The following is a 23,473-nucleotide window of genomic DNA, read 5'->3' on the forward strand; positions in this document are numbered from 1 at the left end:
CTTTTATTAAATTGATTCATGACTCTTTTTTATGAGTATTAACTAATTAAAAGTCTATGTAAATTATGTAGAATTGGATAATGAAAATGGATTTATAAGATGTTTAAAAGTTAACTTAAACTACCAATTTGTCTCAATTATGACTTTTATATCTACACTATAGCATCATCAAATCGTAAACTTACATAACTTAATGTTAATTTATGAAATTAAAATTTCTTCATATTGGAACTCTTCACATCAAGGGCAATACATAAACATTCCTTTAATATGAATATCTATAAATTACAGAAAGAAAGCCCGCACTGGAAAATATAGAAAAAAACCCGCATTTTCTCTCATTTTCTAAGTGAAATGGATGTAGGTTAGGGTGATTCTATCTCTTTAAAATGTACATTTTTCAAATCTACGAGAAAAAAACCAGTAAAAAAACACAACCAGTTTTTGATTTTCGAAAAAATAGAAAGTACGACCCAGCCTAATATATATTATTGTATGTATGTATGTATATTCCAATTGTTTTGTATTCTCCTGTAAGAAAATTCAACAGAATACTAATAAGAATTAATAAGCATAAGTTGTAGTACACAGTATGTAAGTGTGCAATGTGGATGTCTTAATTGCAAAAAAAAAAAATTATAATTATTGTTATCAAGACAAACTTGTAGATTTTTCATTAAATATGCTATGCTTATGTTCATAGAAACAATATATAATATGAAAACTTTAGTGGCTATTCAAACAAGTCCAACAACAACTTCAACTTATAACTCTTCAACAAATCCTCTGGGGGTTCACTCCGTCTATTATGAGGACACACGAATGTTTAATCAGGTTTGGAATATAATTGAATCTATTAAGGAAAGGATGATTACAACTCAGGAATTCAATAATACATTCGTGTGTTTTGATAGAAGACGGAGCGTAACCCTGAGGATTTGTTGTGGAGTTATCATAGTAAGTCCTTTTTGGACTTGAATGTATAGCCAATATTGTTTTTATATGACCCAGCGTAACCCATGGGTGGGATTATATTACAGTATATCAAAAGGGATCCTTCATGTTCAGGGATGCGGTGGCGTTGGGTAATGATCCACCTTTTTAGACCAGCGGGTTCACTTGCACAACCCGTGGGCTGGGGTGTATAATAGTATATTAGTTGGGTTTTTTGATACTCAGGATAGTAATGGCGATAGGTTTTGATCCTCAATGATGCTGTGACGTATTAATTATTTGCTGGGGAAGTATTGATTCTAATTGGGATTAATAGGAAGGTGAGAAAATAGAAGAGTTAGAACTGTGTGTCAAATTAACAGAGCATTCATTAGATGGATCCACATCTACTCATCCTGACCCTTACTAGGAATTCGTATTTTCCCATATGGATATCTGTTCAAGCTGGAACACACCATTTCATCTCATATCATTTCTTCAACTCCAGGGTTCACTCTGTCAGGGGATCTCACCTTTTTGTGCCTCATTTGCTGGATTTAATCTTCTTTAATGCAAGGATCCTTCATTAAACAGGAGCATAATAGTTACTTCTCACCTCGCGAAACATCGCCTTTATTCTCTAGAATATGTCCATTACTCTACTTAATATCTTCTACGGAATCATAAAATACTTCTAGCACTTTCACAAGAACTGAGAAGGATTTTCATAAAGATACAGAATAACCGAATGAAAGACCCAATGAGGAACAAAGAGAGTTCTTATTCTCCATCAACAGCTCTTTCACTTAAATTCTTGGGACCATCTATCCTTCAATCAACTCTGTTTCATCTTCTACTATAACAAAACTAGTTGATTAATATTTGTCCTTCCATGTCCTTGATACATATAAATTAATGACACATGCCACATAAATCACTAGTCTCCATCACACTCATATTCATTTCATTTATGTATAAATGATCGAATTTGTTAACAATTATACATTTTGAATACTCCAAGTCTCATTCCTGTTCTTATTATACTTTTAAATTTCTCTTAGATGAAAAACAAGGGAAGGCTGTCCTAAACTATCTCTTCCCGATATATTAGTATGCAAATCATATTCTGTTATACTATTATATGAATAAATAGCTCCTGGGAACTGTTGAGTGATAAAAAAAGTGACTTCTTAACTTCTGTAGACTTCTACATAAAATATATGCATGTCATTGATTTTTTAAAACTTATTGTGTAGGGAATTCTCTTCTAAATAACTAATGTGCTTGTCACCTTATTGTAATATTACACAAATGAATGTCTAGGGTCTCTATACAAATTAATTAATTTCAGATAATAAATAAATGTTTTTACTAAGAGTTTATAAATATAAGTGGTTTTATTGAAGAAAATGTAACAAAATAATAATATTATCTATTCACTATTGATTAGATAAATAATTAGTAAATAAATTATAACATTAGATTCCCTAGTTCTTCGTTATCTTACTGAATCACTCGAAGATATATTTAAAAAGATATTTGCTGTGAGAGGTGCAGAATGTTTCTAAGTGGAAGACACTTCTAAGGTTTTTATTGATTATAATTTATCATTACTCTACGTACAATCCCTAATACTATTCTGTCCAAGAAGAGTTTGTATTTTACTGATTCCGAGTAAGCTCGCACCAAGATAATGAAAAATTATACACTCCAATGTGTCAGAAAAACGTTTCCACAATAATAAAAAATAGTGAGCTGTAACATTGATTCGATATAATTGATCCTTGATTGATAACATTGCTGCTAATGAAGAGATGGGTAATTTTTCCACCTTCGTCTGCATTCCTGGAGACATAATACAATTTCTAGAGATGAATTGTCATACTGGAAACAAACTCTCTTTACATCGAAAGAATCCTCATTCTCAAGCCTTTCAGCCTTCATAACAGAGATAATGTAATCTGGCACACATGATCTGTATCGATATTTTCTATGAATATCAATACCTGGTTCTAGGGATCGTACAATCTGTCATTTTACCCCTGTGCAAGTACCACCTGTACTTTAACCCCCTAGCAATTCCCTCTCCCATCCATCTACCCCTGAACAATTTACTCCTCTTGCATTTTACTCTGTGTTACAATATATCGCAACCATATGATCGAACATTTAATCATTTAACAACCTTACCAATCATAACATTCATTTATAACTTAGGCCCTCTATCGTTTATCAAAGTGATTGTTGGACTCAGAGTATAATTGCAGATCGACATCAGAGTAATTCTTCTAAATTTCTTTGTTTATTTCGTTCTCTCCCTTCTCCCTGTTCACAACTGATTCCTCCAAAACATTCTTCTAATTGTCAAAGTTACTATGTTGATTTTAGGTGACTTTTTTTTTGTATACTGGTATCACGATCTATAATTAACTACGCTATGTTAATGGTACAATGTGAGTAACTATGAAAAGGAATTTACCAATAGATGTCAATGTATATAAATCAAATGATTGTTAATTTTTAGTGCAAACATTTTTCGGCGCAGCTTTGCATTCTACCGAGTGCCCATTCTATTTGTTTATGTTCCTTTGATTGGACCCTGCAAAGTGTTCCCGTATATGGAATATGGCGAAGGAAGTCATAGGGCGACAGCGTGGGAACCTCGGATAAAGCCCATCATCACCTATGGGTGTCTTGTACGGAGGCACACCTTTACTGCAAAAGAAGGTGGAATAATGAAATTAACCACCACTAAGAGAAAACAAAATGTTAATAAATGCTAATTATGTAATTAAAATAGAGAGGTTTTATGATTTTTCCCTACATATTACGAATTTCTTGTCTTCTCTGCATAAGTGAACTATAATAAACATTTCTCGAATCTTTCATTATGAGTGAGCAGGAAACAAAAAGGCAGAGGATCTTAGACCTTCTGGATGCCAAAATTGAAGTGGCAGAGATTATGAACATTGTGAAGTGCTGCAGGAGCCTCATTTTTAAGGTGGCCAAGATGAAAAAGGACGGAAAAGATCTCTCAAGGAAAGAAGGAAGTGGGGGACACAACTTGAAAAGGTATCTGAGTTTCTGGGGGACCTGAAGAAGAAGATCAAGGAGGACCCCACAAAAACTATGAATCGTCTCTCTAACGAGTTTGACAAGGACTACGGGACTATTAGGAGGGCTGTGAAGGAGGACTTGGGGTTGTCCTCTTACACAAGGACCCCACACCACCTGTTGACGAACACTCTGAAGGAAAGGAGACTGCAGAAGTGCAAGAAAGTTCGTGCATGGATCAAGGCAAATGTAACCGTCTACAACCGTCGGAACGGCCGTTGGCTTAGGCGATCATCAGAGGAGGCCAAGGGAGTGTTCCTTAAAAAACATCCTGCCCAAAAAATGGTCCTGGGGTCGTGGTGTCCGACGGCAAGAAGATACCTACCTTCTTTTTTAAGGCTGGGGAGAAAATTGGCCAGGAGGCCTACTACAAAGTGCTGAGGTTCATCATGCTGACATGGCTCAAGGCCACCTATCCAGAGGACAGCTATGTGGGAACCCAAGATGCTGCTTCCTCACATACATTGGCCAAATGTCAGAAGTTCTGCGCCGATAACATGGCTGATTTTTAACCTATGGACATGTGACCATCATCTTTGCCGGAGTTGAAGGAGTAGAACAACAATATTCATCATCAACTCCTGCCGTATGGAGACTGTGATTGCTGCTGAGGGGGGTCATATTGAGTGAACATTTTCACAAAGGTAGTGTCTCAAAGTTTTGTAAAAAAAAATTTCAAAATTATTTGTCAAAAAATAAAATTATTGACATTTTTTTAAAAATCGGTCATTCAGTCCACGGTTTGCTTCCAAATCCTGTAGGAGGCCAATGATACGATGGAGATGAAAAAATAGGCTGGAAAAACCTAATATTTATGTCTTTGTTTTAGTTATCTTCATTTGTAACCACAACATCCATACCTTGTCGTAAGTCTAAGCAGAAATTTACGATAGTTGTACTGAGAGAACTGGAGGTGGATAAGTAAAATCAAGGTTAATACAATACTAAGATTCTTCTGTAAGAATCTTTCTGGTATTGGCTAAAAATATTAAAAGTTCCTTGTACCTAGAATTGTCTTTATTTCTTTCCTTGTAACAAGATAAACGATATGCTACCTGGTATGCCATCTCGGCGGAAGTTGAGGAAATTAATTGGGTCAAGTATTTGATCTTCGAATGGTTGCTGCAGACTAGTTCATACTTACAATCTTTTCATAGTTCCGACAATTCCATCAAAAGGTAAATTACAGTAACTTGTGTCAAAGGTTAACTACGAACATCTAACACCAAAGTCATCAAAATGGTGGTGGGAAAAGTACAAAAAATGTTTACAATTCTTATACTTACCAGCACCACCATCAGAAAAGGAAGAAGCCATGAATTTTCAAACCATTATTTTATTTTATTATTAAAAAACACTGAGATTATAATAAATATGTACATGTAATGTGTTTGTTACGCTTGGTAGAAGATTAATTTATAAAAAGATTATTTAATTGGTAATCGATATCGGCTTCAAAAATCCAAATTGAACAAGTACTAGTCTAAATACTTAAAAACAAATTCAAACATTGATGAATGCAGAAGTAACCTTTTCCCTGAAATCCTCATTATATTTCAATTCCAGTCTTAATACATGCATCACAAAAAGTATAACTATTTGCTAAAAAAGTATTTTTGTGCAAAAAAGAGAAGAAAAATAAATAAGGTTCTATTCCATTAGGAATAGAACCGTGAAATAGATATATTAATTCAAAAAAAAAAAAAAAAAGAAGAAAAAAAAGATGTGCAATAAAAATATTTCTATTGATAACATTTTTTTGTCTTGTTATATTTTTGGGTTGGGCAAAATGGTCCATTTCACATGGGAACTCCTATTTCCTTAAAAAACAGATAATACATTTATTAACTTTTTATTATTCAATAATGGACTTTTTTTACTGTAATTCCTCATAATCTTTTATAGGTCAATTGGGATATAACGTTTGATTATCAATATAACGAGAATAGGTAATGATAAAATAATTAATAGGTGTTGATAACAACGATCCAATTTTTTTTCTCCAGATTACTTAATAAACCAAGAATGGTTATTTTTTATTAGAAATATTAACATGATACTTCTATAAGAAATTTACAAACTCATCTCAGATTGAACAATAAACAAATTAATAATAATTATTATTTATACTTTAACCCTCCATTAATGAACTGGGATATTATGTACACCAAGATTAATGAAAATGTTTTTTATTACTTTTAATCTACTTTTTATCTCCAATACTTTTCCTTATGTGCCTAAAGTATTCAGTCTAATTAGATGCAATTCTATATTTATAATTATCATGTATTTTTTTAAGATTTATTTGTATATTTAGCCTTTTTTTTAATCAAGGCAAGTTTTTTATTTTTATTTTTTTCAAGATGAGAACTGAGTCGTACAGCAGTAGCTACAATTTTTCATTATAATTTGTATGATACACACAACCTCATCAAAATATGATGAGTATTCATTTGATTTTTAAATTCTCATAAAGTATTCAATATTTCATAAAAGTTATTAGGTTTTTACTATAAGCACAACAATTTATATAGTGCTGAAACCTTAAATTTCTGTTACTTTATAATAAGGATTTCTTTTTTTCTCGATATCTTATATTCGTACAAGTATTATTAGGATTTTAATTGATAGTTACGACTTCAAAATGAACAGTTAAAAAAAAAAAAAATGAAACAAAATTTAAAAAAAGTATTTATAATAATCCTTTAACTTTTTATTATGTACGGAGTGTTCCATTAAAATCTGAACACTTTGAATTTTAAACTTCAACAAGATATAAATTTGTTAATTAACAATAGAGTTTAAAAAAATGAATAAAAAAAATAGATGTGTGCGTAAGCTTTCTCTTAATTATTAATATTGCCCCCCTTAGCTGCAATAATGGCTTCCAGGTGGAGGGGGAAGGCCTGGCACTTGCCAAAGATGTAGTCTTCTGTGATTACGTCCCAGTGTTGGCTGACAGGTGTATTGCGGGACTCGTTGTTTTGATAACAGACACTGCAGTCCTTCCCCTCGACATAAATCCAAAATTTGTAGTAGAGGGGGTTAGAATAAAGTATGTTCGGGGTTCAAAATTTAAAAAAAGAGTTCAAAAGAACTCAAAATAGTCTTGCTACGAAGGAGATGGTTTTTTTTTTCATTGCTGGTATCTAAAATTGCCTCTCCACAAGCAAAAGCCTCCTTTCACCCAATTTTTTGATAGCTCTCTGGACAATCTGGTGTCCAACCCCTAGATCTCTGGTATGGGCCCTCATGGACTTCAGGAGATTGGACTGGACTATTTTCATTAACTCCTCAGGGTCCAGTTATGGCTTTTTGACAGAGTTCCTCTTCATCTACTACATTTTGGACAAGCTAATGGTGTAGATGGTGGTCCTTGAGACGCCCAATTATTTGGAGCTCGCGAATGGATATTCGTCGATCACATTCAAGTCTTATATTCTCGACTTGTACAGAAGATAAAAAGCTCAAATTTATTTTGTTTTGTAACTAATAGTTTATGTTTTAATACATTAAAATATGAATTAATTTCTTTCATTCTACCTTTATTAATTATTGAATTAATAAATAGTCAGATTTCAATAGACAATCCAATAATTCAATATGTTATATTTTTGGGGTTTGTTTTGTTTACCCAGTTTATTTACTGTGTTATAATGAGATTGTTCACCAACAGAAGGCTTTGTAACTCAGAGAATGGTTAAACTACCTTTTTACGCATGATTTATTTGGTTGTTTTTTTACAAAAATATATCAACTACCATAGAACATGAATAGGAAATACATTTCCTTATTATTATTATATTTGAAATGTGATAGGAATTTAACGTGTCCACTCATTTGGGCACGCTTTTTTGGACTTGCATCTTTTTAGCGAGGTTCTTTTCGACGCGGATCATTTTAGCTTGCTTCTATTTGGATTAGTATCATTTCGGCGTATCATATTTATATTATATTGGAATTACTTTCAATCAAAAGGTTAGGATCACGCTATCACTAGCAGTCCAATAACAATACAATATATTATCCACATGTTGATACTAAGCACGCACGGAGTCTTCAGATAAGGAATATCATTCCATTTATTTAGTATATGGCATGCAGTATGCCTGCATGGAGCCTTGAAATAGACTCTCCTATTATGTCGTCGGAGGAGTCTTACCCAATGGAATGCTCAAAAGAGGGGGTTTGAACCAACGTGTTGGAAAAGCGGAAAAGCTTTTGCTCTTCTAATATGCTGAGACTGTTCAAAGATTAATCTCGTCCAAGATCTTAAGAGGAGAAATGGAGCCCAAAGTGAGATGATGAAAAGTTGATACTTTGCGGAGGAGATCCTGTTCTAGAGATTAGTCATGGACGAGGAAGAGTCTTTCGATCACTATTTGGCAGGTTGAAAAGTGCTGTATTTCCTATTCTGGCAACTTCAGTGGAATAGCTTCGCAAATATTGCATATCCCCATAGCCAAGAACCCTAATTCATCAATTGAATACTATTTATTGTTTCTATTAGATTCCTTGCTTATTAGTGGTAAATCTCCTTGTGAGGCATTGAAGGAATATTGATTAAAACAAGGCTCGATGGTCAACTCCGTGGACTAAGAAGATCCATGACGTCTTCAACTCTTACCTGAAATTAGTTGATCTATGGCGTATTAGAATAAACTCCTATATTATTTTATATACTTAGTGTGCTCCGCTTCGAAGGGATGTTACGTTCAAAGAACAGACCCCATACTTCATTCTTTAACACTTGCCTAATAATATCTCCTCCAACACTATCGTCTTTTAACTTTCTCTTCAGTCAACTGTATCATTCAGTTTTTCCATCTCCATTATTGACTTCGGTATATGTATCATACATAAACTCTACAATATTTTTTTTAAATTCTGACTCTTCTAGGATTTGGTGCTTGATACAATATGGTCGGAAAATTGATACTTTGGACTCATGTTGAATTTTTTTGTAACTCAGGAATACCAATTCACAGACTCGTCAAAAGCATATTCTAATACTGAACAAACTTTTTTAACTTGTTCCCTGAAAAAAGTGAACAAATTCCTTCGCCTATTTGTGTAAATTTAGCTTAAATGCCCCAATATACTTATTAATCTTCCTTAGTATAAAAATGAACCATTCCGACAATTGTCAATGAAATAACTGGGATTAAATTTTACTGTGGAATTGTATAGATTTAGAATTAAATTCTAAATTAGAACAGAAGAAAATTTACTAAATGAAATTATAGTAACACAAACATTAATTATATTACGTCAAAAGTCTTATTTTTTTAAAATTAAGAACGTATAAATTATATTTATTATACATTCATTTCAAAATTAAATGCACCTCCGTGCAAGAAATCTTGTACAGGCAATATATCCCTCTATTCAATTAATCTTTCTAGTGCGAGTCTTCTATATATATTTTTCTTTCTTTAAGGATTAGCGCCATATAATAATTGTTGCAGATGTCTTGAAGTACATTATCTCGAGTGATTACATTTATTAATTTCCAGATTGAGGGATGCTGGCACTGTAGAGAGGACTGGAAAGCCATATGCCACGACTCAACAGAATTATTTGTCCTAAGTAATCCCTTTGCCACTCTATCGTACATATTCCAGAGAGCTGGTGGACGCCTAGCAACTCTTCTGGATAAACCGTACGGTCTACCTATGTTTGGTTCTTGGTCCAGAGGTAAAAAACAAAACAAAGAAAGTAGGCTTTTTGCCTTTAATCGAAAATCTTCACTTGTTATGTATGTTTGCCTTAGTCAAGAAGTGTTGATGTTGTAGTTCCTGTTCAAAATCTGACAGGATGCTTTCAGGGTAGAAGACTCGACATGACAACTAAGGAAAAGTCCATTCGAAAATCTTCTTTAAGTCTGTTGGGAAGTAATCCATAAAGACATGGAATTACTGTCCCCATAACAAGTACATGGACAGTGAAAAGTTTGTAAAATATAGTCGGGCAGACTTTAAATGTCCCATCCACGAACCAATTCTTATATTTGCTAATTCAGTCTAATATTTTGTTGTGCCAAATATTATAATTCGATATTCATCATTGACACCTGAATCATATAGGATAAATTGTTCTCCAGCGTTCGTTTCCATCTCTTGCTCCCGGTGATGGTGGAACCATGTTATTGTCCCGTATCCTCCTAATAGTATTGTACTAATTTTTATTAGTTCCTAAATAAGCAGATGCTTCTTCGCTTAAATTTTGGACATTGTTAGCAATAATTACTCTTGTGGACTCGGAAGATGATTTAAAAGAATTTTTTATGGAAGTGTACCATTTCTTGACTTCTTTCTTTAATTGAACTGGGACATGACAATGTCTCAATAAAATAAGAATGGGTACATTCCCATTCTGTGGACTCAATTGTGTTTTCACTCGACCTTTGCAATTTGCTTCGATACACTGCCAAGTCCAGGTGTCTGTAGATTTCCTGTAGATTATATATATGTATGAATCCATCAAAGGACAAGTGCCTTGATCCTCTTTTGCTTTTCACAAACTCCATAGTTCATACTTTGACTTGTTGCTATGGATTCAATTTGAATAATTATGAAATGGTGGCAATTCAAATCTTTAATTATCAACTACAGATTAAAAATTTGCGGTAAATTTTGAATTTTGGGAGATAGCAGCAAATTACTAATTCAATTATGTCTATGCAGGGGTGTCTGTAGGATGATATATATATTTTGGAGGGGAAGGTCCGCATAAAATAATTCTTCTGGACCTAAATTTGATCAAATGACCTTTTTTCGATAATTTTTTCTTGCAAAAATTCCCCCGATCGGACTACTATGGTTTACATCTTAGCTCTAGTCAATTATAGAGAATAATTCAAAATATGTTACAAATATTTAAAGCAGGTTCTTTACAATGACTTTAAACGATTAATATTAAAAACTTAATTGGGTGGATTATTTATGGAGCATTTTTTTGTGAATGATGATCACCAAATTTGATCTGCATGTAAAAAAAAAACAGTCCTGGAGTATTTTAGTATAAGATTGTTTAAATAAAGAATAGGTTTTTACTCGGCTAAATTTTTACTTTCAATAAAATATTAACCTCTTCACTTATGTATATTCATACTAATCGAACTTAAGACATCATTACATGTATTCTTGCATTGCAACTGGCTATCAAATACAATTACAAGCATTACGTTTTTTATTTATAATATATTTCATATATAATTTTCTAAGATTCTCTATTATGAGTTTGACTAGAAATTTTAATTAATGTAACAACACGATCTTTAAATCTATAGACCAATTAATGGCATTAATATTCTTTATCTTCATTCAGAAGGGATAGACCTCATCTAGTCCAGGTAAATACCTTGGACGTACAAAATTGTGTATAACGTGATCATTATACAAAAACATTTATTAATATAATAGTCTACTTTTAGTAACAATGTAACTTTAATCGACTGCATCCAATTCATTTATGAATATTTTCAATATATTTTCTTTAGTTAGGAATAAACATTATTTTTTTTTATACTAGGTATATTTTTGTCATAAAAAAGTCATCAAAATAGTGGAGAAATAAGTAATATATTAAGAATAATCGGATATTATGTAATAAACATGAAATAATCATGTCAAAAAAACAACAACTAATAATAAGATCTTAATTTGTCATTTATTAATATGTATTGAGCTTAATATAATGATCTTGCTGACATAACTGAATATAATGTCATAAGTTAGCCTTGTATTTTTGACTATTATTTTTTTATATATAAATATTTTTGCAAATATTTAAATGATACTCGGGAAATAAAATTTTCTAAAACATCCCTATATTCATATTGCTTGAACAGTTTGTTACACAGACCAATATCATAGTTCTACAACTGATAACAGTCATAATTTTGATAACTCACATTTCTACAATTACAATAATTAAATAGCATTTTCCAATCGAAATAATGTTGAAGGAATCAATAAGATACAAAAATAAAATGTCGGATGTTCCCATAAATAGGGAATTAAATTTTGAGGAATATTTTTTATGTTTTAATTTATTTTTCCAACCAAATGGTATTATTATTTTGTTACATTTTAGCTATTGTCTTCAATAAAACACATTATCATTAGTTCTTATGGAAAACGTTTGGTTATTATCTTTAATAAATTTATTAGTGTGGAGATCCTAGATCTTTGCTAGAGTAATATTTCAATATGGCGAGAAGCTGTATAGAAAAAGATTCCCTACTTAGTAAGTTTTGGGAATTGCAACTACAGTCAGATATTCCAATTGAAGTTTGCGTAAGTTAAGAGGTCACTTAAATTTTTTTAAAAACACATAATCACTTAAAAGTTCCCAATGTAATAATATAACAGAATAGAATTATCTTTCACATGTTTTCCAATGACAAAATAAACTCAAAAGAAATAAAGGGTGAGCTTGAAGTGTTCAGATAATATAATTAGCCTTGTAGACCGGACATCACAAACTCCATCTTATAAATGGAATTATATCAATGTGATAGATATGAATGATTTCTGCATTGCAGGACACTAAGGACTTTTCTCAATGAGCAGAGTAGGAGACGAATCAGACAACTCTGATTCGTCCCCTACTCTGCTCATTCGTCTTCTGGAGGAATGAACTCAATAATTTTATTGAATGGGCAGTGGGCGGAGGATGATTATTCTGTGTCTATTCCTCACTGGGTCTTTCAGTCAATTATTCCATCTTTTTATGAAATTCCTTAGTTCTTATAGAAGTATACGATGATTCCTTACAAGATCTAGAGGAATTGATGTGTTCTTGAGCATAGAGACGATGATTTACAAGATCAAAAGTCAGTAGTCCCTATCAAAGATCTTGATGTGAAGGGTCATCTGAACGATCCTTGCATTAAAGGAGACGAGATCCCCTGAACAGAACATGAAGTTGAAGCAAGGATCAGAAGGCATAAGACAAGATATCCAAAAAGAATGATATTAATGATTAAGAATGGAAACGATGTTACAGTATAACCAAATGCTTCGTTTATTTATTTTTCTTTCGATGTTAGGAATACAACAGCAATTTTGATAAATTCAAACAGATTATATTGCCATGTTCTAGCTGAAATTGGAACAAAATATGGAATATTTTGATTAGATTTTGGAAATTAAGTAACGTAAAATTTACTATAACTATAGTTTAGGTTATCGATATTGTAGTAATTTATTCTTTTATGCAAGAAAGTCATCATAAATAAGCAAGATTCTGATAGCGCTAAAAAGATATATGCGAAAAAGAAGCAGGTTGAAAAGAAACTGTGCTGTAAAAAGTGCGCCCAAAAGAGCCTTGCTGAAAAGAATCACGCTGAAATGTATGACCGTCGAAATTTACGCATGGGAATACATAGTTTTGTTGCATCCTACGTATTTTTCTGACGTTCCATGAAGTTCCATGATGAAGAATTATACTTTTTCTGTAATATAGTCTATTTTATGTCTATATAGGATATATTTAACTTTTCAATAGCTCCAACACTTCCCAACCGGCATTGATAAATAAAGGAATACATAAATAGATGAAAGGATCTTAATAACATCTCATTATTTAGAATATTATTTGCTTGAAATTTATGATGACTCATTACGTCAGTATAATATATGAGGCACATACATACAATAGATGCGTTTTTGACATATAGTACCCCCATTAAAATAAATTCACTTTCTAGTGGCACAAAATCCATATGTTATACTGGGTGGTCCATTGAAATCTGAACACTTACTAATTCAATCATTAATGAAGGTAGATTGATTGAATCTAAACACCAAGGCCCTCAAAGCCACTGTCAGCCAACACTGGGACGTAATCAGTGAGGACTACATCTTTGGCGAGTGCCAGGCTTTCCACCACCTCCTGGAAGCCATTTGTTAAACTCTGTTGTTAATTAATAAATTATACCTTGTTGAAGTTTAAAATCCAAATTTTAATGGAACCACACGGTATACATAAAATTAATCTCTCTCTCAAGAAAAGATATGTTTCTGACAATGTTAATCTTAATATTTGTATACACATAGAGCATGACTTTTTATGCATGCTTGTGTACTTCTTGAACAATTATGCAAATCATTTAATCAATTGGCTTTGAAAAAAAGGGAATAAAGCTCACATAGCTACTGACTTTATGAAAGAAATGAGGGAGTTTGATAATAAATTATATTTATTTCATTCAATCTCTGAATTTTCATTTTTAGAGTGGCAGAGTTTTATTTACATGGTACAATCTGAGATTCGTGATTCCCCTTTACCACCATAATCCGACCCTCTTGAAGCTTATCTTACTTTAAGTGGATAATTGTATATAAATATACAACTATAGAGAAACACTTTTTTTCGATAAAACTTATGAATTATATTTCCTCTAGAAAAATATTAAATAAAAGACGTAGTTTGTCACTAATTCATTTAAGCTGTTGTAGTTACCATAAAAGACTCATAAGAACCGGTCCTTAGACTCACCAATTTTAGTTACTTAGACCAACCCAACGCTAATGATGAGCGATTACTCATAGGCACCACAACAGGGATGGGCCACTGGTCCCACACTATTTGAAGACAAAACAGAAAGTGGTTGCGTAATAATGCTGCCATCGATATCTAACATCATTTTTATGAAACTGCCACTTCTAAATCTGTTACGGTACCTCTGGTGACAAGGAAAAGCTTTTGAAAGTAAACCTTTTATTGGTCATGTAATTGTAATAACTTTTTTCTGGGGTTTAAGACAGATCATGACGTTACAAAAAAAATGAACTACTCCGTCAGTTGTATATATGTACGCATACAACAGGAGAAAGATGCTAAAATACCCATCAATATTGATAGATATATGATAGATACCCGTCTAAAAACAAGTACTCACCAATAAGTAAAGATCCAAACATTTTTTAGATTATAACAGCCGAGGAGTAAATAATCTCAGAGTACTCCATATTGTGGGTATTTTTTCCATTAATATTTCTTGTAAATGTATTATCCGTACCCATCCACACCATCAACTGAACGAATATGGAAATAAAACGTTCGATCCGTAGATAACTACGCGACAGATCTAACTACAAGAAGGGCCTAACTTCTTCAATACAAGATCCTCAGTTAACTTCCAAATAAATGTGGATAGAATCCTGTTAGAGAACTCATATTGATTCGATTCTAGTAGCAGTCGTAATTTTAAAGAAAATTGACATTTTTTTAAATTCTATAAGCTTTAGTTATATATTCATTTGTATTAAAAATAGGCCACAAAAAGACTTAAATGAACATTACTGTGCAATTAATTTTGAAGTAAATTAATTATGGATTGATATATATTTTAAATCCTCGTAAATTTCTTGGTAATCAAATTCTAAAAAGTAAATTTAATTTTTTTGTAAAATAATCACACCTGAGATAATATAAAAAAATATGAAGCCTTGATTCCTGAGCAACGGCATATCAGCTGTCGATATTTGAATAATTGGAGATGAGAGGAGTCAATAATAATCAATCTGCTGCGCGAGAAGAATCCTGATAAATTTGAAGACTCATGGATCAGTGAATGGATCGATCCTTTGGGAAGGCTAAATCTTTAAAACATTCCCTAAATCCATTTCGTTCCGTTCCCCATCGAAGTCACCATAATCTTGGATTCACATCGATCAAAGAGTCCCTGAAAAATATACTCTTGAGATAGATGAGAGTTCACAAAAATGTTAACTCTTACTTCATTTTTTCATTACTTTCTGTTTCTTTTATTTTTACATAGCGGCGGGACATATTTTATACATAACAGTGAAAGACCGAGGGTAAAAGAGAGTGTGCTCCTCTGGAGTTATAAATACTGGGGATTTTAAATGTCCTCCCAGTATGTTAAAAAAAAGAAACCGAAAATTAATTTGGTAACCCTCACAATTTGAAGAATATTTGAAAGTTTTGCCGCTTATCTGTCATGACGTTTTATTAGATAAGCTGTGAACAGCCCTGAGAGAGTTGGAAAGAAAGAAAACACAAATCCTACTCTGTACTTACATAAGAAGTAAGAACATACTCATTGACAAAAATTAAACCGACGAATATCCTCTATTCAAATCTGAGTCCAACGAGGACTAAAACCTATAACTCTAAAACAAATCCTCAGTGTTACTCAATGTGTGTTTATCCGACTTCGTGTTTATCAATACTGTATAAGTAGGAACGGTTTATCTATTGTATGTATTAGTATTAAATATTAATTAAGTATTAACGCATTATCTTACTTTGTGTTTATCAAAGATGTACGCCTTGTCAAATAAGATGAAAACGACTCAGTCTGTATCATTAGTGTTTTGTCCCATAATGGTAATGCTCTGAACAAATGAATGGATAGACTTGATTGTATGGATGAAGAAACTGCTATTTATCTATCGAATTCTAAGTCATTGACACGTTTTTGTTACATAATTTGCATTGATATCACTGATCATGTAGATTACGTAGTTATGCAGATGATATCCTTCTATAAATAAATGGTAAACATACTAGTACACGTGTCAATGGGATGCAGGATGCTATAGATTTGGTTTCTGGAATGGGGGAAAATAAATGATCTCACCTTTAATCCATCCAAATCAAGTGCTATAGTCTTCTCAAAAGCATATAAATTAAGATCTAAATACTTTGCGTAATTATAAATGGAAGAAAAAGTGAGAAAATCAGCTACAGAAATGAAGTACCTACGTGTGGTGTTTGATCTAGGACTCACTTGTACCGAACGAAAAAGCTGCGTAGTGTTCCCGTATATGGAACATGGCAAATGCAGAGGTAGGGCAAAAGGGTGGGTTAACCTCAGACCTGTCATCATTTATTTATGTCTTGTATGAGGGCATACTGTTATTGCACAAAAAAGTGGAATAAGGAAATTAACCACAAGAGAAAAGCACTCTTAAGCATGACTCATACTCTCCGATCAACACTAACAACAGGAATACAGGCAGTGTTGGGCATCATTCCACCCGACCTGTACATAAAAGCGGAAGCAACGAAGTCTAGATGGAGAACAATGCATTTTCTCTGTGGCACCTGGGATGGCATCGGTGATCTTCCAAGGCATCGTTTCCTTTACGATGAAATGCTTCATCAAGTTGAATTGAATAAAGTAAGGGACTATATCCCCACCCATCGTATCTGGGTCGACAACCGTAAAGTTGAACACCCTGATACAATTATATATACAGACGGATCCAAAGATGAAAAGGTAACACAGGTGCTGGATAAGCTATCACTCGAGGTGACATGTCAATTTATCAATCATCAGCATAATTTAATAACGAAGCATCGGTCTTCTAAGTAGAAATCATCACCATTACACAATCAGTAGTAGCTTTTCTTAACCAAGACAAGCCATCAAAAAACGTAATAATTCTATCGGATTCTCAATCGGCAATTTCTGCTATCCTAAATCCATTTACTAAAAGTGTGATACAGTTAAGAAGTGCAAAGTAATATTACACGTCGGAAAGTGTGAAATTAACATATATCTCGATTGGTGCAAAGGCCATTCAGATATTTCAGGAAACGAATTGGTTGACTATCTTGCTAATTGTGTTATTACAAGTCAAAATCGTTTGTGCGCTGGAGTACAAAAGGAATATGGAACTGTAATTAAGTAACATAATTAATTCCAAATTTGAGCATTTCAATTTTACTACAGATATAACCAAAATGTTTATCTCTTACAATCTTCCACTCCATATCGTTAATCATCCTTTTGATTGTTCCTTTAAATAGTTATTTTTTGGGTCGTCCTTATCTCATTAATTTGGAAGGTATCCAATGATTATAAGTGTTGCTGTAAAAAGTATCAATTTTGGATGATTAACGATATGGAGTTGAATATTGCAAGAAATAAACATTTTGGTTATATCTGTAGGAAAGTTGAAATGTTCAGAATTACAATTAATTATATGACTTATATACAGCTCCATATTCCTTCCGTGAATGTGAATTCTACTGTGTAGTTCAACATTAAACATCTTCAGGACTATTGTTCCATAGTTACAAAGACGGTATGCCAAAAATCTAGAATCTTCGTCGTAACTCCATATATTTTTACCACCATTATCAGCAATCTATGATTTTAAATTATTTCTATGAGACATTTTATTTTTGAATGATTTTACACAACTTTATTTATCGAAGACAAGAAAAGTAATAAATTAATGTATGAATAAATAATGTATTAATAAAAATAGTAGCAGTCTCAGACTGCTACTATTTTTAAAGGACCGAAAAACCAAATCTAAAGAATGAATACTTTATCTCAAACTTAATCATGAAAATAATAATAAAATATATCAAGAGAGATTATAATAAAATTAATCATAAATAAACGTTAGAGTTTAAAATTAGCCCTCTAGATCAACGTCCAACACTTCAATATTAATAATTTATGTTTATTACAGACTTATATAAAAATATACTAATGTCTACCTCTACAAATTATGAGTACATTAAATATGAAAATGATTAAATTAAAAACAAAAAATAGCTATGTCTTCGAGGTTGTTTTCCTCATCATTAGGTATCTTCTTACTAAACGTTTAAATGGTTGAGTAGAATTTACATGACCATTGTGGGAAAAATCGAACAATGTCTGCAGCTTCATTTCATTCTCTATGTTTCGTAACGCGGGATTCTTAAGGAAAAGGGTGCGTATCTTGCCGCAGATGCAATGAAAATTTTCCTGAGAAAGTGAAAGCTCATTGGACACCCAGAGGTGAGGCAGCTAGCTATTTATACTTTAGCAATAACTAGAGCAAAACAGACATCCCTAGTTTCTGGGATCGCCTTCTCTAAAAAGAATGTAGGCAAACGAGTACTGGGGAATGTAGTTCACTCCGATGAAAAAGATCAATATTCAAATCGAATACCAGATAATGCTGGGCATCTTGCAAATGCATGGATGACTAAGTTAAAATTCTTTCAACAGTCCTTACAGGAAGAGTTGAAGTAAATACAGCCCGTCGAAATTTGGAACAGAGTCGTAAATTCCATATCCTCCTTGACAAAAGTGAGGAACTCCATTGTTACCTTTTCCCCATTTTTGCGGAAGGACGAGAAGACCAAGATATGTTAGACAAATTTTATTTGCATGTTCAAAGGGAGTCCAAAGCAACATCTTTAAATGCCAAGGTATAGGGATTTATGAAACTTAGCTGCTTTTAGCATAGGGTAATAAAATTTTCCAGACTAAACTTTGAATTGTAAACATATCATGGATAGTTAAAATTCCTATGGAAAGAGCCTCAATCTCGAGACTAATTGGGCTATCAAAAGGTCCAAAGAATGCCTTCTTTTTTGAAAAATGACGAATAATGTCCACAGTAGAAGCCGAGTCATGTGTAGTAGAAACTTTCCACAAAATTCTTTGGGAGGCAGCCCAGGAAAGAGATATGTAAAACATGACCTAACTGAAATAGCCCTCCCCCAAGTAATCTCCTTGGTCTTTTTAGAGCCTGGATTTATTGAAATAGCTTGTAGCCAACCTTCTTCATCTTCAATTGTCCAATCTTGGCAACGTGGTAACTATATAAATTACTGTTGTACATGTCGACACGCGTCTGCCAGTTCAATCTCATCCATTCAGCTACCCTAAGGCTTATAAACCTTTCTATATAGTTTTTATTTGAAATATACTCCCCTGTCTTTCTCATTCAATTCCAAGAACCCTAATTTTATCCTTAACCGAGCCTCTCTGAATTTCAGAATCCTTCTCTGGAGTCCACTCCTCCAATGGGAGGCTTGCTGTTTTGTTTTTATTTAATTCCAAAACCTAAGAATTTTTTGTATTTTGCAAAAGAACGAAAGTAAAATTTCAATCCTCTTCTTCAACTGGGAATACAAATTCCCTTCAACATGAATAGTTATATCATCGGCATATATGTCTAAAAGATGTTTTTTCTTTCCAAAATTAACTCCAAATCCAGTGTATTTGTACCTAATATCCTGAGTAAATTCCTCGATTGCAGCAATGAAAAGAAGGGGGGCACAGGGCATTACTGTCTGCAGCTCCTTTTCAGAAAAATTTGAGCACTTTCAAGACCATCCAAGGTGATTGTAGAGGTCCCATTTAATAAAAGTGTCCTCACTGAGTTAAAAAAACGAGTGGGCAGTAATTGTTTGACAAATAAAGGATTTGTCGATGATAAATAGAATCAAACGCTTTACTGAATTCAATTGCAATAATAGCATATTTTTCGAACCGAATGATTCTATCGAACATTGAATGTTGCGTAATATATATGAAATCTTCCTTTTTTCAAAGTAATTATTTTACAGAATAAAGGATTTGTTCATGATACGTTAAATAGAATCAAATGCTTTGCTGAATTCAATTGCAATAATAGCATATTTTTCGAACCGAATGATTCTATCGAACATTGAATGTTGCGTGATATATCTAAAATCTTCCTGTTTACAAAAAGCTTTTCTGATGGGTTTCGATCCTTTTGTTGAGAATCGGCTCTATTTGCTTGGCAATAACACCCGAAAGGACCTTATATGATTCATTTAAGACTGTTATGGGTCTCCAATCATTGATATCCAAACCATCCCCTTTCATTGAAATTAAAACAACTCGACCTTTAGAGACTGAATTTGGCAATTCCCTAAATTTTTCCATAGATCTGCCCAATTTCAATAGGAAGGGAGTTATTCTTCTTCAAAAGATTTAAAAAAACACACCTCCCACTCCATCGGGACCAAAGGCTTTATTACCCTTGAAAAATTTCTTTTTATATTAATTTATTTATGCGAATGTGGAAACTGGAGTATATGCTCCCATTTTTATAACTTGAATTTTGGAACCCCTTATACCAACTAAGGATTAGAAAGAATCGTGAAATGCACTAAAGATATCTGCTGTTTTACATAAAGTCTTTTCATTATGTATAATTTTGCTTATTATTGATGCTGTTATGTATTTTTTCCCCTTCAAGTTTTTTATAACACATTTTTCTTCATATCATCTTCCGAAAGCTTTGATATTCGATAAGTATTAATTAAGTCTGACATGTAGCTTCTTAAAAAAAGGGACCCATTATCTAAAATATCATCCACATGTTTTTAAAAATGCATTACTGCAGCCTTAGTATCTCTAACATATTTACATGATGATAATATAAGGATCCAGTTAAACTTTTCAGTAGCTTGCTTGGCAGAAACATTTGAATCAAAAGAGTCGACTAGAGCAGTTTTTATGGACCTTTGAATCCCTTCTACTTCAAGAATTCCTTTTTGCATTTTGAAACTTGGAGTTCCCAAAAGGCTGTAGAATTCAATTTCAATTATTTTATGATCTGAACTAGGTTCCGGACGATACTTGGCAGTTTTAATTCTTGATAAAAATAATGGAAAGACGAGAGCATGATCAATTCTTGAATAATGTAGCCGCCTCCTCCAGGAAACTGTTTCCCCTGAAGATGGGACTTTGATAACATCTACTAAGTTAACTTGCCAGATAAGTTTATTTAGAATGGGATGATTTAGGTAGTATCCATCCTACTTTTCCAGATCCATATTCAAGTTGCCAACAAGTAGTAAAGGAATGGCATAATTTATTTTACTATTAATAATTGACTGAAAAAATTCCACGTTTTCTCGTTAGGCCCGTAAGAGTTTATTACTGAGAAACAGTAATCCGCATTAGAAACAAATATTTTGTGCCAATCACTAGACTGAGAAACTTCCTTTAGAATAGAAGATTCATACAATCTTTTTGACACTAATGTTAAAACATCCCTTTTCTTATCTGAGCCGGTAAAATAACTTCTAAAATTCTTGGGGAGACACATAGAGCAAGCAAGAAAAGTCACGTTGTTGCAAAAGCAGTTTTTACATCATGTAGACTTATCACATCGGGTTTCATTGATATTAAATGCTTGATGAGGGCGTGACGACACTTACACTCCATACCACCTCGGACATTTAAAGAAATCAACTTACTGATGCCCATATTTTTCTGAATATCATTCGTTATTGTGTTGGTAAAAAGATTATTTTCAACTAAATAGCATTACTAAAAATTATTTTTTTCTTTATAAGTTTTCAAATTTTAAGTAATATTAATAACGGTTTTGGAGCCTTAATAGTGTTTTTTTTTGCTTTCAGGAGAATTACCTGATGCAGAACAATCTCTCTTCCTTGACATTTTATTTTTTAATAATTTTACACAACTATATTTATAATGATGACAGCTTCTAGTATTTTAAAGATTGCCAACTGCAAAGAGCCACTCACGTTTTTGAGGACATATAATATGCAAGTCTGGTTACAAGTGTAAGTTTACCATACACCATAACTTGTAGGTATGAAAAAAATAAAGTAAAGGAGAACATCTATCTCCGTTTACTAATACCGATCACAGTCGACTACTATTGGCTGCCTTGTAACTTGGAACAACTGCATCTTAGTCACTTATGAGTGTTTCTCAGTTTTCTTTAGAGAGGAGATTTACTCCATTATCTTATATTAGGTATATTTTTATACTAAAAAACCATCAATAAAGTAAAGAAATTCATTATTTATTAAAAATAATTGGTATTATTTTCTATAGAATAGAAAGTATTCTTGTGAAAAATATAAACTAACAATAAGATCCTAATTTTATCTTGAATAAATATTTATATTTTATTAAATATTTGAATAATTCTCTGGAAATCAAATTTTTTAAACCATCCCCACTTTCATTTTCCTTGAAATAGTTTGTGTTTATCTTCTTTCTATCACAGCTTCTTCTATTTGATCTAATAAAACTTCATTATCGTCTTCCAATCATTCTTCAAATTATCAGGATTATCACGTTAATTTTTTCGGTTTCTTTTATCTTTAAATACCTGGAGGACATTTAATATACATCACTATGAATGTCAAAAAGTAACACTGATGGTGTGCTCTTTTTAGGAATTATCAGTGTAATACGAATTTGTTGGAATTGGAGTAGAATTGAGGATCGATATCGGAGTAATTCCTGCCTATATGTCCTTGCTATAGACGGAGTGGGGTTTTTGTAAATTTCCTACCACTCAATGCTGCTTGCAGCTGATCTAATAACACGTTATGATAGATAAGCTGCTCTCCTCTTCAAATTCAATCCAAAATATTTAAAATTTTAGCAGCCTCAGACCGGTTTAGGATTTACAGACCGAAATCCAACACTAGTATAGAATTTATATGCATTTTTATTGCATTTCAATTAATCAATGAAATGAGGGATTTGATTAAGTATGGCTTACACAATGTACATAAATATTTAATGTATTATGTGTAGTAAATTTAGACCTTTTTATTGTGTGTATTTGGATATAAAAATCATCAATATTGAAGACTCCTTCAACTTTATTATAAACGTATTATATTCTAATAT

This window comes from Lepeophtheirus salmonis, chromosome 13 (assembly GCF_016086655.4).
Source record: "Lepeophtheirus salmonis chromosome 13, UVic_Lsal_1.4, whole genome shotgun sequence".
Lineage (NCBI taxonomy): Eukaryota > Metazoa > Arthropoda > Copepoda > Siphonostomatoida > Caligidae > Lepeophtheirus > Lepeophtheirus salmonis.